The sequence below is a fragment of the Tamandua tetradactyla genome, chromosome 7 (assembly GCF_023851605.1).
Source record: "Tamandua tetradactyla isolate mTamTet1 chromosome 7, mTamTet1.pri, whole genome shotgun sequence".
In the NCBI taxonomy this organism is placed as follows: domain Eukaryota; kingdom Metazoa; phylum Chordata; class Mammalia; order Pilosa; family Myrmecophagidae; genus Tamandua; species Tamandua tetradactyla.
The window spans coordinates 50265787-50285021 of NC_135333.1; the positions used below are offsets into that span (position 1 = coordinate 50265787).

Sequence of the window (19235 nt, forward strand, 5' to 3'; positions counted from 1 at the left end):
ATCACTGGGAACAGCACAGATATTGATGCCTGCTCTCTCAGCTCCAGCTGTCAGAATCCTTCAGAGGCCAACTCAGACTGCAGACGCCCCATCAGAATTTCATCGCTCCCTTGTCTTGCAGCCCCAAGAGAGTGATTTCAGAATGGCCCAAATATATCCATGGCTAAATATATCCATGAGTGAAGCATCCATTGGTCTCCCATGATGGGTTGCGTGTTCTGGAAACAGGGTCATAACATATGTTCATGGCCCTGGTATAGGCAAGGGAGAGCAAGACTGGCCCTTTGTTGGTGTCTAGACATCACCACCACTATGGAAAGTCCATCCCAGACCCTGAGTGCTCCAGGCCAGCGCTAATCAAAATGTGCTCCTCCAACCAATAAATCACCTGGGGATCTTGTTATATCGCAGAGTCTCAGTGGGGGTGGGGATGGAACCTCAGTGGGACTGGGGGGACCTGCGAGTCAGCATCTCCGACCAGCTCCAGAACAACCCGAGGCTGCTGGCCCGTGGACCACACCTCGGTAGCAAAGCTCTTCCCACAGAGCAGGGAGGAGGAGACCCCGGAGCCACTGCTTCTGAGCAGTTTCTGCCCTATACTTAAGGCCTATAACGTTTGGGAGAAGAATTATTTCATCATTCACTGAGCTAATTAGCTCTTACCACACCACTTTCACTGCAAAGACTGCTGAACAATTTAAAAACAAGCACTCAGTGTGCGGATTTCTAGGAGCCCACAAAAGCAGAGGCGATGTGTTATTCATTTTGTTCTCCACTCATGCCCAGCACAGATCTGCTTAACAAATGTTTGCTGGCTGAATGAGTTTAAAGGCTGTTACCATTGAACAGCAAGAAACAACAGCATTTAGCTAGGAGCGAATGGAGGCAGTTTTCCTGCATGTGCAATGTCATCCCCTCAAAAAGAAGTTCATAGGGTGGAACAAATCAGCACGTGATCTTACCTTTAAGCAGAAGTCAAAAGACTAGAACAAAATAATTAACTAAGCGTGGCAATGTATTGTTTTGATTTCTTGGCTCCTATTAGCTAATGCAGTTGTTGTGTAGGCGCTAAAGTAAAGGGAATTATACTAAATTCACATTTCCCTTGATGTTGGTGCACAGCGTCTAATTATTTCTATGTCAGAGAGCAAAGAAGAAAAATACCGGCAACACATGAGCCACGCAGCTATACCACTGAGGAGGCCAAGAGAGATTTAGTGAATCTCTAATCTCAGGTCTGCTGAGACCCAGACCTCCATCACATTATCATTATTGGACATACCTGAAAAAATATAGCCACAAAAAAGTATAACAGCATATAGATTTTCCCATTTTTTGAATTTCTAAAATTGCCATGGAAATCAATCACATGGGCAAAAAAACATCACTTTCTTCCAGCCAAGTTAATTGGAGGGGTTATGGAGGAGAGCCTGGTCATAAAGGAAAATGAGAAAGATGACGGGGAGTTTACATGTAAGGTTGCCAGAAAAAAATGCAGGGTTCCCAGTTAAATTCGAGTTTCAGATAACCAACAAGTCCTTTTTTTTTTGTCTAAGTATGTCTCAAATACTGCACCATATTTATCTGAAATTCAAATTTAACTGGGCACCCTGTGCTTTTATATGCTAAATCTGACAAGCCTTGTTACATGAATTACAGTCAATCAGCTTCTAAACTGGGCCTAGAGATTTGCACGTGCAGCTCTCCAGTCCTTGCTGCCCCTGGCGTCTGAGCTAAGAAGGCTGTTGGAAGCACGAGTGCAAGCATTTAAACAGACTAACTGTGACTACATAGAACGCACTGACCTAGCCAAACCAGAACCTCTAATAAATTAAGAATATGATATCCCTCCTTGAATGCAAGGGATAGTGAAGTCAAACCCTACTTAGCCTGCTATGTCTTACATGAGTGCTAACTAGATATTAATTTTAATCCACCGGCACCTTCCAGAGAGGTTTTGGAGGGAGGGAGGGCAACCCCAAATAGCAGTTGTGCAGTGGCTGGGAGGATACTTTCACAGACTATTCTTCTGAACTAATAAATCCATGAATTAAGCAGTTGCTATTTATTGAGTTTCTGCTCTGTGTCTGGGAGGATATAAGAAAAATAAGAAATAAGGCTTTTGCCCTCAAAAAAAAATCATCTAAATGGTGATAAGTAAATGCTGCACTCTAGAGAATGGCCTTTATGTTCAAAAGGCAGGGCCTAGTTTGGATCAGAACATGGGGAGGGCCTTGAGGAAATGATAGAGGCTGAGCTGGATTTGGTAATGCTTGAATAAGCATGCATTAGACATTGCAAATAAATTCTAAATTGGCCTCTTGGATGTCTCTTAAGAAAAGTGGCTTAATTAGCCCATAGCTGCTTGAACATGATGAAAGAAAATATTCTGGCCTCCCACATCTGTTCCCAGGTACTTTATTCCACCCTCAGACTCTTTAAGATATACAAAAGCTGAAATTTAAATGAGAACATTATTTTAGTATATAGGTGGTCTTAACAGAATGTCATAGAAACACCCAAACATCTCCAGGACTACAGGAAGAAAGAATTTTGCTGGCTGAGAGTTGGCTTAAGAAGGATCTGTTCCATGACAAATGGCTATTTCCAAATGCTGACATCTGCTCTTTGCGTTACGCATTCAACTAATATATGTTGCCCGCCCACCATCCTATGAACTTAGTGGTGGACAAGGCCAATCCTTCCATAATATGGTTTGCATACCTCTCATCATCTCATGCCTCATCATTGCCTTGTCACTCTTGTTTGTCCAGACCACAGCATTCAGAACTGAAAGTTATGATCTCAGTGTAAAATGTACTATCACAAACAGGGTACTAAATAACAGAGTAAAACTATTAACACCATGAGCTGGATACTTCTGCAAATAAAGCTTAGTTAACATCAGGTTCACTTTTTTAGAGCTGCACAACTCTTGGGGGATGAAGAATTTAAGCTCCATGTATGTAGGCATTTTTTACTATTTTTCTCAGTACTATCCCCACCTCCAGTGCTAAGAAGAGTGCATAGCAGGTAGCTCATTCAATACATGTTTGTTGAATGAATGAACAAATGAAATCAATGAGTGATTATGAAACTTAGGATCAATTAAATCAACAGATCATTTTTATTTTAAAACTTCTGCCAAGCCAGCTCTCCTCCTTTCTTACTCAGGCTTCATCTTTCAAACTTGACATCTTCACCTTTAACTTGGTTAAATTCAGTCTTTGAAGGCTTTTTGGTGGTTTGGAGTTAAATGTACCCTAGGAAAACATGTGCTTAAATTTAATCCATACCTGCGGGTATGAACCCATTGTAAGTAGAACCTTTCGATGAGGTGACTTCAGTTAAGGTGTGGCCCAGCACATTTAGGATGGGCCTTAACTCTATTGCTGTGATCTTTTGTAAGAGAATGAAATTCAGGTATAGAGAAAGCTACAGAGGGGGCAGCCAGAGGATGGACATCAATGAAATCCAGAGGAGAACAGCCAGCCCCAGAACATGAATCTTCGGGAAGAAAGCATCGCCTTGATCTGGACTTCTTCCCAGCCTCTAACTGTAAGTGAATAAATTTGCAATGTTTAACCTGATCCATTTCATGGTATTTGCTAGAGCAACCTAGGAAGCGAAAACATGTTCTATGCAGTGTTTTGGATGTTAAGGACTATTCTGAATCTTGAATCTCTCATCTGTTATATTTACCATCCCTTCCAAATATGTCAGAGCTCCAGGGTATTATGCTAGAGATGCCACAACATTAACTGGCTGGCATCAACTGTCATCCAGTTGCAATCCTAGCAGCACTTCCATCTTGCCCATACTTTCCCAGCCTGTCCATAAGTGGCTGATGAGATGCTTGGCTGAAATGGCATTCCTCAGCTCTCTACACCAAACAATACTCCGTATAAAGGAAATGGGATATTGAGAAAGATTTGCTCTTGGTAAACCTGTATTGGCTCCTGGGAACCACTACCATCTTCACTAAATGATCACACACCATCTGCTTGATTATCTGTTTCAGAATTTTCCTGTGCACTAAGAGCAAGTTTCTAGTCTATAAGTCTCACATTCTACCTTTATTCATGTTTGGAACATTTGACATCTCTTATGTCAAATTTATGTTGCTTTATCCAATATTTCCACTGTCACTCTTCTGTGATAAAAACGGTGTCCTCAGTCCCCTGAGGGATGTAAAACATCCAAACTTTATAATGAACCAGTTTTTTAATAACTTTCTTTAGGCCTGCACATTTTATATTCATCATTTATTGAGTTATCAATGGGCCAAGACTCGACTAGGTATTTTTAATTATTCTATTTAATACTAACAACACCCTATGAAGTGGGTATTATTTTCCACATTTTTAAAATAGGGTAACTATGACCCCAAGAGACTAAATAAGGATCTCTAGGTCATACGACTGATAATTGGCATGGTAGGGTGGGATTCAGGCTAAGTCTCTGCTAACTAGAGAATATTGAAGAGCACATATAAATTCAGAGTTATTGTGCAAAATTACTATATTTAAAGTCAAAGTATTAATTTCATTGTTAAGAATATAATATCCACCCCTTGGGGTGCAGAGATTTTGGCATGTGCTGAACTATCCTGAAAGCTAGTGAGCTCTCAAGATGCTTGGCTGCAAACACCCTGACAGATGAAATCCCAGTGGGTCAAAGTGAACCAACCAGAGGAAGGTGCATCCCTAAGCAAAAGGAATCATTGGGAGTCCAGGAATAATAATTAGAAGGAGCATCCCATGAGCCTAGATCTGCTAACGTCATCCAGAGGGAGAAGAAGGAGGACAGAGAAGAGAGGACATGATGGCAGCTGCCAGCAAGTGGAAGATGAAGGTTCTCGAAGCTGGCACAGCTAAATCCCTGTAGGTCAGCATTTGGTCTTTCCAAGCCCTGCCAAAGACCTTCACACATGAGGAATGCTCACCCCTAAGAGCAAACCCTTCTAAACTGTGCAGAATGAAAAGCACTGAAAGCAACGTTAGGTGATAAAAAGAAGTACACTCAATTTTCATCATTTATCTACTAGGCCAAAAGTAAACATTAGCTGCTATGTCTGTGTACTGAGGATAAATGGTTTATACGGCAATTTACAACAAAGCCTTCATGATCCTCAAAGATGGGCAGAAGAGGCAGGTGGAGAGAAGTGGGCCCAGGCAGAGAGAGAAAAGTAGAATGAGGAAACAGTACATTGGCAACGATGGAGTCTTCCACTGCATGAGAACTGAGAGCCAGACAAGAAAACCCAGAAAGAATCAGGAGAGAATTTTAAAATTAATTCATGCAAAAAAAAAAAAAATCAGTGCCAAATGCACAAGTAGGCTCCAATCCAAAGCCCCCAAGACGGAGGGAACATCAGAACTCAAAGGACAGGCATTCTACTGAACACACATTGCTTCTATGAAATGATAACAATTTCATCTCTCCCTCCAGCAGAATTCTCCACAGTTCAAGGACCATGCATTCCAAACCCCATGTTAAATGAGGAAAGTTAGAAAACTAAATGAAAAAGGGAGTGCAAAGGAAGTTCAGTATGTTGGCTTATTCTCATCCTATCATGGTTTGCTAAAGCTGCCAGAAGCAACAGACCAGAAATGAGTTCAGTTTTTCAATAGCGATTTATTAGGTACAAATTTACAGTTCTAAGACCACGAAAATGTCCAAATTAAGGCATCAAGAAGAAGATACCATCTCTGAGGAAAGGTTGCTGGCATCTGGGGTTCCTCTGTCACATGGGAAGTACATAGCAATGTCTGCTGGTCCTTCTCTCCTCATTTCAAAAATGGCACTCTCAGTGCCTGCGGGTCCTTCTTGCTTCTCCAGGGCATTCTCTCTCTAAGCTCTCTGGGCTTTTACTGTCTTTTTCCTCTTACAAAGGACTCCAGTACAGGATTAATACCCACCTTGAATGGGCTGGGTCACATCTGCATGGAAACAACCTAAGCAGAAGGTCCCACCCACAATAGATCTGCACCTGCAAGGATGCATTAAAAGGACATAGGCTAGGGTGGGCCACGGTAGCTCAGCAGCGTTCTCGCCTGCCATGCAGTAGACCTGGGTTCGGTTCCCGGTGCCTGCCCATGCAAAAAAAAAAAAAACAAACAAGAACATAGACTTTTCTGGGGGTACATAACAGAATAAAACTAGCACGCATAGTTCATTGATCTCGGGGCAGGGGTACAGAGGAACAGATAGGAAGGGGGACAGAGGCTTCCAGAACTCCTTCCTCGGCGCTTCCAGGGCTTATTCACCCTAGCAGGGAAACACACTGCGAGGGAGCCTCCCCCCCCCTCCGCAGGAAAAGACCACAAAGAACTAGGGCCTTCGCCTCCCACCACTCTCCCACTTTTTCTGAAGTCCCAGAAACATTAAATTGTATTCGCAATAAAGAAATGATGGTTCTCTGACGTGGAAAATTGCCTCAGAAATATTTGAAGACCGTTCTGATGCCTCAGCAAACATTCCTGCTTGTCTACACAAATACTTCTGTTTTCTTGCAATTAAAAAAATAAATAAATACAATAAAAACCCATCATTTCCTTCTTTCTTGGGGCAGACTTTTTTCTCCCATTAGAAGCAGCCACAGGAAATAAAGCTGAGAAAATCAGGATGTCAAATCAGGAGGGGAAGTGATCAAGTTGAAATATTTGCCAGATGGTATTAAAAAATAACACCTTTCACTTTTATAACATAATGGGTGCGTTCCTAGATGCTATCTCATCTCACTCTCACAACAACCCTATAAAACAAGCATTTTCATTCCCATTTTATAGATGAATGGCCCAGTTTATACCACTTAATTATTTTCACTATCTCCCTCTGGTCTCGGTGTCTTCCTAACCACTCTCCCTGCTGACTCCTGAGCGATCATTCCAAAATGATCTGACTTATTAGCCTGAAGTCCTGCAACTGCTCTCTGTAATCCAGAATGAAGTCCAAATTACTTGGCACGACTTATGAGGTCTTTTGTTACCTGGTCCTCACCTGCCCATCCCCTCTCATCCTCCGACTCTGTCTTACACTAAAGCCTCATGGAACCGGATGGCTCTCCCACTCTGCCTCCCCACTTAGGCACACCCTGCTGCTCTCTTCTTCTCTGGGTCTCCCCAGTTCTTTCACGGCCCCTATTGCTCTACTTACCACGTTGGAACCTAACAATCTGTTTGCATTTAAATGATTTTCTATGCAGAAAAGAAGTCTAGAAAACTTCACTGGTCATTAGTTACCTCTGGAAAGTGTGCTGGGCTGGAAAAAGGACTTTCACCTTCCAGTTTTTCTCAACCCCCAAATATATGCATGATGTTGGGCACAAAGAAACACATACTAATGTGAACTGCACAATCAAAAGTGTAGGCTGGGTCTCCGCTCTAACACTACCCTGACTACAAGATTTTGGACACCATTAAAAACACACTGATGTGATGTCTTCATTTGTTAAATGAATATTAAAATACATGGTCTCTTATGTTCTGTAGATCTTATATATTACACAATATATTACACACACATATAGAGAGACAGAAAGAAACAAAGAGAGAGAAAGAAGAAAGATCTTGTCTATTAAGAATGTGTATTTTAGGCCGTATATTTGTTACTAGAATAAAAAAATTTAAAAATCCTTGAAACTTCACAACACAGTGAACCCTAAGTTAAACCATGGACTATAGAAAATAAGAAAGAGAGAAAGAGAAAAAGCAGTAAGGAAGAAGGAAGGGAGGAAGAGAGGAGGGAAAGAGGAAGGAAAGAAAGAAAGGTTATGGCTATATGAATAACCAGAATTCAAAATCCAAAGCTTCAGTCATCTCTCTATGCTGCCAGCAGGTGGAGCTATACCCAATGAGAGACTGGCTTTTCCTTGGTACCAAAATCGAGCACATCTTCGGTTGGTAAATCAGTGTTGCTGTTGTTTAAGAATTAAGTATGACCTGTTGATACTCTCTCATTGTGAAATATTTTGCTTTGAATCCTTAAAAACAACAAAACCCCTTGAACACAGCTGACCCTACTTTCTTCAAAGCATCTGATGCACCTGTGGGCCACCCAGAAAGCGCTGCAGTCAGCATGCGGGTGAGGGAGGCAGGCTGGAGACTGTAGGGCCTGGGCAAAGCGGCCAGCTAGGTGGGTCTGTCCCTGGCTTGGTCACCTGTATAACACGGCCCTGGGCTGGTCACAGCACTTCCTGGAGCCTCATCTTCCACATCCAGAAATGAACCAGCCAGACGGGTCCTTTTCAGCTTTAACAATGAATAAGTCTAGAACGATAACCATGCCAGGTGTACGGAGGTATACATGGGATGCATGGATCTCGATTCCCAGCCTCTGATCAGTTCCCTGGAATGCTGCTCGCCACAGAGTAGACTACAGCTCATGCGTCCACAGCTCTCCTTCCACGTGGGTGAATTTGCCAGTTCTCGAGGTGAGTGGCTTTGAGATGGGAGGCTTTTGCACGGGAAAGACCTTCCTTTCCCTAGTCACTAGTCAGCCCTCACAGTATCCAGGGCCTTTAGAGAAAATGCTCAAGTGATTTGCTCATGTCTAGTGTTGTTCTAGAAGATCAGCCAAGGTGAGGCCGGGTTATCGTCACTCCAAAGGAGAAATAAGTCAGGTCCAGTACTAGTGAAGGGATCTGATCTCCCAGGATCCAATTCAGTATGAAATCCATGAACTCTCACTGCTTGGCACATACCCAGCACTCAAGAACTGTCTGTGGAAGAAGGAAGGAAGAGATGGATAGATGGATGGATGGATGGATGGATGGATGGATGGATGGATGGATGGATGGATGGATGGATGGATGGATGGATGGATGAACGAACAAGTAAGCAATTAACTCTGGCCTTCCTAAAGTCTTATAGACAAAAACCTCTCAAAAGCCTAGCTACCTCAACTAAAAAAGAGTGAGGATATTCTACTCTCTCTATTTCTTTCCTACTCTTGTAGTTGCTCATAAATAACCAGTGGGCTTCAAAATGGGCTTGAAGAGTAGCATTACTTGTGGAGTTCTAAAATAGAATGACAAAACAGCTCAAACATGCAGTGAAGCCTGAGAAACACCAGGAGTTACTAAGTCACCAAAGACTTTAGATGCTGAGGAAGGGTTAGTCTTCTGATACCTGGGAGTTTATAAATGTGTGGCCTTAGAGTTCACACTGAATCTATCTTGGACGAATCATTTATTTCATGACAGGTTTGATGTTAAAAGGAAGATTTAGAGTGTCCTGATGATAAAGAGACAAGGATATATGGACAACATATTACTTCTCTCAGGAAAAGAGTATGAAAAATTAACACATTTCCACTGGTTAACATTAACATTAGCTTCTAGTATCACTTAGCAACACTCTGAAATACTAAGACATGGATGGGAAAGGTTGTCATGTCCTCCTCTGTTTTTTTTTTTGGTGGGGGGGGGGACAGGTGATTTTATATCCAAGTGTGGTATTTCTTTCTCTGTATATTCTTAACACAGGAGTAGACGCCTGGAGTCTTAGAGAACATCAAAGTGCTCGTCTGCCTGGGGGTGGTCTGTACCTTTGATTTACTAGCTCCACTGATGTGAGAATACGGCATCCAAAGGCATCTCAGAAGTAGGGAGCTCGAGAAGCTTGTTTCAGGCTCTGCTGATGCGTATAATTGGAAGCCATTCCTACAAGAAATATTGCTGGTGATCAATAGCCAGCCACTGCCTGCCTGAGGTTCACTGTGCACCTTCAATGCAGACATGCTGGACATCCGTCAGATGCCCGGCTTGGATTTACGAAGCAGCTCAAAGGTTTCTAGCTCCTATTCATTGTATTTTTGTAAGCATAAGTGAACAAGACCTAAAACAATGTCTTGGGGAAAGCTATGACTTCCGTTTTCTTTCTACCCCTTCTCTGGGTGGATACCAGCAGTGCGCTCCTATGCCTCTCAGCTCTGCCCCTAGAAGATTGCACCCACCCAAGGAGCACTGTGGTGGGTTTGCATGCATGCTCAGGCAGAAAGCTCAGGCTTCACAGCCTCAGGACTGGGTACATGTGATGGGAAAGAGGTGGACCTGTGATGAAGCATCTGGGCACCAGTGAACACAACCCTGACGTCTGGCTAAATCTCCTACAATACTATGACAGATCGACTTAGAAAGAGGGTAGCAAGCTGCAAATGAAAATGATGCAGTGAAAATATTTAATAAGATAAAAAAGAGAAAGAGGGAAGCCTACTTTGGAAAACTGCCTCATTGGCACTTTGTCTTCAGATTAAGAGGGAGTGAACTTCCAATGGACAGTGTTCCTCCTTTCCTAGGCAAGCACCCATATCAGAGAGAATGGTTCAGGATCAAGAACATCACTTTTTTTTTTTTTATTTTGCACATCAGTAATTAATGCTGAGACACAGTCAGCGCAGGTCAGAAGCAGACCTCAGAAAATCAGACACATTTGAAGAGAAGGAAACATTTTCAAGCACTTACATGTTGGAAATTCATGAGGGTGTTCATGGTTGGTTGCGTGGGTTTATATATAGAGATAATTTTTAAAAACAGAGATAATGTCAATCAGCGTGTATCTCTATTTTCTTTCTTCAGACAGCAAGAGTGAGTTTCTCTCTAATGGGGAAAAGCCTGTTTGCCTTTGTCAGTGATTTCTGAAAAGAAAATGTGTGTTGTCACATGCCCTCTCCCAATCAGTTCTGTGGTAGACAGATCTTAAATGCTGGGCACTTCTGAGTGCCCAATGCTGAGGTTATAGATGTATTATGTCCTGCTAACACAAGATTAGGATAGCTGAAAGGCTGTGATAACAGACAGGACACCATCTGAAGAAACTTCCCAGTGTGAGCTCCAGGGTTCTTTGCAGATTCTCAGGAATAATACTACTAATAGGTTGTGGCTAAGAAACCCATTGTTCCTCATGCAGCTTTCTATTTCACAGCTTAAAAGAGAATTAGAAAAGCAATGGTGCCTCCAGGAGGGGGTGGGAGAGACGCAGCTGATGGCTAGCCCCTGACAATCACACCTGCTTAACCAGGGGGCTGGGGACAGTCACTGCCCCGCTAAGTGTAGGCAGAGCAGCTGCTGCGCCCAAGTGGGGGCAGGCCACCAGGTAAATTTTAGGGACTCTGCCTTTCCAGGGCCAAGCATAAAGAATTTTTCTGCTAAGCATCAAAGCATACTCTTCCAATAGCGAGACCTCATTAACGTCACTTTTGACCAGTCTGGTTTTGTTCCGTTTCCCCCACTTTTCCAGGTTCCCAACAAATCTTTTAGAAATTGTAATGAAACAAACCCGGACAGACACAAATGCAATAGAGACCAAAAGTTAACCCAGTGGAGATCACCAGCTTAATTCATCTTCCCACCAACAGAATTTATAATAAATAAATGTGATCAGGTGGAAATAACGAGTTCATGCTGATACAGCACTAGATTTCTTATCTGTTTATGTATTGGAGTTCTATAGAAGAATGTAATCCTTAAAAGGATTCTGCTATTAAATAGATGAAAATGGAAAAAAGAAAAAATGTAGTAAACAATTCAGAAATGGAATAAAAGGTTTTCTTTCTTATGCCACCTAGCAAAGACTACTGTTCTTAACATATTTTCAGGTCCAAAGGGAAAACTTGTCCACACAAAGTTATTTCCAAAGATGTGAACATGCTGCTTCTTCCCAAAATTTTAGTCTCTTTAGAGTTTCTTGAAAAAAAAAGAAAGGCATATCAAAATCAGGAAAAAGCTAACATTGCAAAAATGGGAGAGGTAGGGAAGTGAGAATATACCTACACATGCGTATACACACTTACACGCATGCATATGTATAGTTTTTTGACTACTCTCCTTAAGCCCAATGTGAAGTTCATAGCTGCTAGGTCACTCAGTGTAGAATTGCCGGTTTTCCTAGAGGCCGGGCACGGTCAGCACAGTTTAATACCCTCTGCAGGTAGAGAACCCTGCAGCATAATTTCTTCAGGGAAAGAATGTCAAGAGAACATGAGGGGTAAACGAAAAGAAAGAGGGAGGGCATGGATGGGGGAAGGAGGAAAGTGTGGTGTTCCTCGAAATAGCATGCCAAAGACAGAGTCAAATCATTCCCCAGCTCCCTATGAAAGGGCAACAGAAGCCCTGTGTGTGTGAGGGTGGTCCCTGCAGGGAGCCTTGGGGGAAAGTAGGCACTAAGCTGGGGTGGGGGGAAGATCTTACAGGAAGAGTGTGGAGCTGGTTGGACCATCTGGTAGGTTTTTCTCCTTTATCTTCCTTCTCCCTCTCTTCGACTTGGGGGGTGGGTGGGTGTTGGCCCACCAGTGGTGGGCTCCCATCTGGGCCTAACAGCTGTGGAGGTCTAATGTGGTTAGCACGCTGAAGCTCTGCTTAGGCAGGCGTCCCCTCTGATGTTGTGGGTGGGCAGGTGGAGGAAGGATGGGCTAGTGTGGCTCTACCCCAAAGCTCACGGCATGCAAGAGCTGGGACTGCAGTGCAGGGTGCCGTGTCCTGCTTGCATGATGTTTGCAGACCTAGACTTCATGAAGCACCACCAGGGCAGCTGGTAAATTAGCCAGGAAGAGGAAGCCAAGGGAAGAGAGCGTGCTGCAGAAGGGAACAGAATTTGAGAGGACACAGGGGAGTGTGGCATGCTACAGCTAGGAAGAAAGAATCCTCAGGTGGATAAGATGTCACAGGAGACACACCTGAAAGATGGATGGTGTTGCAGGAGATGGAGGAATATTGTGAGAGCTTTGCGGCCAAGTTCAATGGTTTGGGTTTAATGCTAGAGGAATGGCAAAGCAATAAATTTTGAGTGTAAAACTCCTGCTGCATAAAAAATAAACACAGGGCTTTATTTTGCAGGGATATAGAAAGTGAACTATATGAAGCAGCTCCTCAGAAACTTGGTTTGGAGGCCCAACCCTCTCCTTCTTCCTAATGGTGAACTTTAAACAAGAAATGCCACCCTACCCTGCTTTTCATTTCCCGAGTGGAAAATCATATGCACATCTCTCTGCCTTGTCAGGACCTAGTGGAGAGAGTCAATTTGACCATAGTGTAAATGTCTAGATTTCCTTGGAGATTGAGGCAAAGTCAGGAGCAACTCATGAGGGATGACGGAAAGATTCGCGTCCTGCAAGATGTCAGCTTTGTGGCTCTTCACCAGTAATAGTTTTTCCTCTTAAGGAAAGGAGGGATTGTGAGAAAGAAAACACAAGATAGCTGTCATAATCTGGATTTTCATTCTTCAATGTTTTCTTACATCTCCAGAATTGGAATGCCATTCACTGAATGCTTTCTGGCATCTCCAGCCTTCATCAACCACAAACACCTTGAACAGGAAAGTGCTGGTTCTTGTCTTACCCTACCCATGTTTCGCATGAGCTTCCAGCACACAGCCTCTGGTGGGATGCTCACTCATCAGCTGAGCCTCTTTTTCCTTTCAGACATCCATCTCCTTTCTCTTTTTTTCTTTTTTCTCAACATTCACTCAAACTTGGAATCTATTAATAAACACAGCACAAAAACCAAGGCAATGGACCAAACTGCTACATCTTCCATGTTAGTCCATGCTCAAATGTGGATAACATCTTACAAGACATCCAACAGGCAAAACGTCCCCCAGTGAACATGACCCTTGATCTCCAGGTTTATCGGAATGGAACTGAAGTGGGGATTAAATAGAGTAGACAAAATAATATGAAAGTCTGTCCAGTAGAACAGAGGCCAAAGCCAGCTGATCCAGAAACCCATGTACTATTTAAAGCTTACATCCTTCCAGCTCTTACCCAGTCCTACCAAAGCATTATGACTAGACAGGTGCAACCTAGAAAATCACATAATTTTTTAAGTTTCCAGCAAAAATTCTGATGATTAGCTAAATTTGGGGACTGCCATGCTCTAGCCATGCAGTAGCTAGATGCTAGGGGGAGATGCTAAACAGAAGACACTATTCATTTTACAGATGGGAAAATTAAGTGGATCCCCACAAATTCTCAGCTGGTCATGATGACAGAAAGTACCACAAAAAGTACTTTATAAAGAAAACCACTTTTTAACCATCCAAGTTGTAAATCAAAGTGACCAACTATTAAACAAACTCCTCTGGGGTTTGCATTTTGAATTCTGCCCTGTTCTTTCTTGGCCCACTGCCAACTGCCCAGCCCGCGGACCCCCAGAGGTGGTGAGGAAAGCCCATTATCGGCCCTGGAAGTGTCTTGGCCATCATTTGGGAGGAATTTTGAAAGGGCTGGCTGCGTGCAAGACTCGGGGGAGAGCACAGCCAGGACCGAATCCCCTAACACAGGGCGCCCGCCCAGGCCCGAGCATGGCCCTGCTGGGGGAGGGGGAGGGGTGCCCACCGGAAAATCCATCTCTCCCTCTCCAAACATCTGTGCAAAACGGATACACACCTTTACGGTGGCTGCCTTTCTACTAAGCTTTAGAATTCAGAAAAATGTAAAGTCAACGGTTGCAGGTCTCTAAAGTAAAATTATTCAATGTGAAGATTAAAGGATAGATGGTTTCTAGAGTTTTAAAGTCACGGAGTCATTTCCTACAATTCAGTTGGATTTTGATTCTTGTGTTCTTTCTCAGTCTCCAGCTTTTTGTTATTGCTATCATTTACTTAGAGCTTATTATGTGCAAGATACTGGGTTAATTGCGTTTCATTCGATATCTTTTTTGGATAACTGAAAACCCTGGGAGAAGGGGCCTATCATCCTTATTTTACAAGGGCTAAGATTCAAAGAGTGAGGTCATTTGCCGATGGGCTCTCGGCCCTACAGGTGGCACAGCTGGAGTCAAGCCTCCCACTCTCTCATTCCTAGCACTGTCCCATTCCTAGCCTGCCTCTTGCCAATTCATCAACTGCCTTTGAATACGAGGTGTGGACATACAATTCCAGATTTCTTTATAGTAAGTAAGTCCCCCCTACCAGGGACAAAGAAGTTTTACTATTTCTGTAATATTAAAACCATATTAGTGGGCGGGCAATGGTGGCTCAGTGGCAGAGTTCTCATCTGCCATGCCAGAGACCCAGGTTCATTTCCCAGTACCTGCCCATGCAAAACAAACAAACAAACAAAACCCATATTAGTTACATAAAAGATTTTTAAACATTTCTTCTCTGTCCCTAATTGTAGAGAAGATTCCTTAGAGCCACACAAGAGAAATTACCAACAATTAAAATGAAAGAAAAAGTATTTTAACAATCTCACTGACATTTTAGGAATTACTATCCTAAAACAATATTCAACAAAAAGAAATCTTTCAAAATCAATTACAAGGATGGTTTACTTCAGAAATGACCTCCAGAGCAAGATGTCAGTTGTTATCCAGTCTCTGGATAAAAAGAAATAAAGAATAAAAAAGAGTAAGCAATTCTTCTCATGAAAATTTATTCTCTGTTTAGTGGAAGATGCTAAGAAGAAGACGGTATTCATAACGTTTCAATTTCTTAAAAACTAGGCATGCCCTGATCCCACACCATACATAAAAATCAACTCAAAATGGATTGAAGTCCTAAGTATAAGAGCTAAAACTATCAACCTCCTAGAAGAAAATGTAGGGAGGGATCTTCAAGATCTTGTGTTGAACAATGGTTTCTTAGACTTTACAACCAAAGCACAAGCAACAAAAGAAAAAATAGATCAATGGAAATTCCTCACGATTAAAAACTTTTGTGCCTCAAAGGGCTTTATCATGAAAGTGAGACAACCACCTACACAATGAGAGAAAATATTTGGAAACCATATATCTGATAAAGGATAATATCCAGAATATATGAAGAAATCCTTCAGCTAACAACAGAAAGATAAACAACCTGATTAGAAAATGGGCAAGACTCGAACAGGCATCACTCCAAAGAAGATATACAAATGGTCAGAAAGCATATGAAAAGATGCTCAAGACCATAAAGAAATGCAAATCAAAACCACAATGAAATACCATTTCACATCCATTAGAACAACTGCTTTATAAAAAAGCAGAAAATAACAATTGTTGCAGAGGATGTGGAGAGACAGAAACAGAAACACTCACTCATTGTTGGTGGGAATGTAAAAGGGTGCAGCCACTGTGGAAGACAGTTTGGCAGTTTCTCAGAAAGCTGAGTATAGAATTACCATATGACCCAGCAATCCTACTACTAGGTATATACCCAGAAGAACTGAAAGCAGGACTCAACCAGATGTTTGCACACCAATATTCCCAATGGCATTATCCGCAATTGCCAAAAGTTGGAAGCAATCCCAAGTTTCGATTGTATAGATGGCAACAGAATAAATTTTTTTTTAAAAATCCATGGAACTATAATACACAAGCAGTGAGCCCTACTTAAACCATGGATTTTAATGAATGAATAGTACAGCTGTAAAAACGTGCTGTCATCCACTGCAACAAAAGTTCTACCCCAGTGCAGGGTGTTGGTGGAGGGGGGTGGTATATGGGACCCTACATTTTATGACTGGATTGTTCTGTAAACCCACAACTCTTCTAGCAAAGAAAAAAAAAATTGGGGCATGTTTGAGAAATTACAGAAAATGTTTAAATAATGTGAAAATAATTTAAATAAAACCAGATAGCCTCCTAATGAAAATAAGCAAATTAACATTATCATTTCCTTAAGAACGTTTACTTCCTGGGCAGCATTTTCAGATGACCTGCTTTTAAGTTAATTTTTAGAAACTCAGATGCTTCCCAATAGCCTGCCATGCCACCCCTTTCTCTTGGAAAACCCTTGATTTTCACTGGGCCGTCCACAGATAACTAGATAGCTGAAGCCTGTGGCATTTTGCTGTGGAAGCCGCTCTGACACCAAGAGGGAACCTGCTAGAAAGTGGGGCTGGGGAGAAGGAAGTAAAACCACCGGCAAAAGCAAGGTCTCAATCTCATTCCTGTTTCACTGAATCAAACCAGTTTAATTCTGTGGGTGACAGGACACAACGACCAATTAATCCCCTTTATTAAGCCAACTTGAGCTGTGTTTTCTGTGGCTCGCAACCAAATGCACCTGAAATTGATACAGATGGCCCAACTCCAGGCGAAAACATTCATATATTGCCAAGTTATTCCATAAGTGTAAACAAAAACAAAGGTATGTTTCATATCCAAGTTCAACAATAAATTTGAAAAGGATAGTGTTAGCTCAGTAATAAACACCATTCTTATTCATTCTGACGACAAAAGCAGGGACTAAATGGTTATTCCCATCAAACAAATAGTGTGTGAAAATGGTCACTGCCCCTCAAACACTCTATGAAAATGTTCAACTGTTTAAAACCATGAAAAGAGCAAGGGCGACAGAGGAGGGTATGAACTTTGGAGTGATTCTAAGAGAACTGAGGCAAAGATAAAGGTCAGATGCTAAGAAAATGACAGCCTTGACAGAAAAAAAAATGTAATTTGAATCATTTGTGAAGATTATCTAACCTGTAGAAACATTTCACTTGGATTTCTGCATATTAGAAATCTATTGCTAACATGAGAAATTTCTACAGGAATAACTTGACACACTTCTACTTTCTTAGGAGATGAAGAAAAGATCCATTGAATGCAGTCTTCCATGGAATATTAATATGAAATTAATATTAATTTGCAATGGCTTATGAAAAAGTAATGTAGAAAGTCACTTTCTCTGTGGAGTTACACAAGGTATGGATCAGAGCTCGCACTGCCAGTGTGGAAAATGTATAATTTAGTACAGAAGGCCTGGAGCCTCTCCAGAAATGGAGAGAAGCTTCTACATTTGGGTTACTGGAGTTACAGGGAAAGCACCAAGCCTGGGCCACTGAAAAAGACCAGAACCCCTTCTGCTCAGCAGGAAACTCCCCAGAGGAAAAGCTGGAGGTACAGTCAGCCCTGAGGTGGGGCGGCCACCACCAAGGGGGAAAACCAGGACAAGGCCACCTCAGAGGAGAAAGGTGATAGAGACTTCCGGTGTGAGAGCCAAGTGCGCTGGGCAGGGGAAGGCTAAATCCGGTGACATATTAAGAAGTTATTTGATGTGTCACGAAAATGGAAGGAATTGAAGTTTAGCGTCAAAGGTTTAAGCACTTGGCACGATCCTTGGGTTGGACTGTGTTTATGTTTTGACTCACACTAATGGAAAAAGAGACATTTATTCTTGTCAGGAAAAAAAAAAGACGTTGGAAAAATCATAGAGGTGGTTCTGCCCTGCTCATGTCCCTCCAGCAGCCTGAGTGGAAGGGCCCACAGGGTCAGAGGCTGTGGGGACACTCCTGCTCGCAGAAGGCTAGCTGCACAGACTGCAGAGAAGAAAGAAGAAAGAAGTTACTGGTTTTTACAGTCATTTGAGAAAATGACCTCACCCTCCCAAGACTATTTTACAAAGCCTTACCCTGACTCACCATTTTTATGTCTATTTTACCTCAAGTATACTAGGGAAAACTCATGTTTTCATCACAGAATATTCCCTAAACTCATTGGAAATGACTACAGAGGTCTGTATTTTTAAGATCCAATCCGATTTAGAAACACTAAAATAAACTAAAGAGGAAAGAGAATGGGTGATAAATTTGATTAAACATAAAAACCATGAAAGGGAAAAAAAAGAATTCCTTGTTAGGGTAATTTGATTTATTAAGGCCACTCATGATTGGTAGATTATTTTTGAATCTAGCTTCTGACCATACGTACATTGAATAATGTTCCATGTCTACATTCACATTTTTTTTCTTTGTTTTCCCCAACATTGGAAAGAAAACATTCTGAGCCAGCCCCGGGGAGAGGCCCTAGACATTTCCCTTCAGGTTTACACAGATCTACCAAGAGCCTTTGGCTATGGCTCTCAGCCAATCATATATACAATAAAGGGTGATACTATTTAGTCCATAGTTTTTCATCTCATCTACATGGATATTCATCAATTCATTTAGCAATCATTGCTGAGCACTTATTATATACCAAACATTGAAAATGCTGGAAAAGTAACAGCATAATCCCACCCATTGATGATGGGTCAAAAAATAGTTACCTATCAGAGCACTGTGATTCCATCAGTGCTGGCTCAAAGATATCCCTGTTTCCTTTTCTAAGTGGGCTCAAAGCCTGTCCATCCAGTGGTATGCTTCAGAATCTGTCCTTCATCAACCTATTTCTTATATTCATAGATTTAAATGTTTCTATCATTTAAACATTCCCTTGTTTTAAAAAAAGTTAAAATAGCTCACCAAACCTTTTATCTTTTAAGGCAAAAGATAACATCTTTGATTACTGATAAATTATTCTTTAAAATCAATTT

General features: G+C 41.9%; 1 protein-coding gene across 1 annotated transcript in view; it reads right to left on the reverse strand.

The window, feature by feature from the left end:
* CAMK1D (calcium/calmodulin dependent protein kinase ID) overlaps positions 1 to 19235 on the reverse strand; it is a 388582-nt gene that overhangs the window by 150598 nt on the left and 218749 nt on the right. The window lies entirely within an intron of this gene.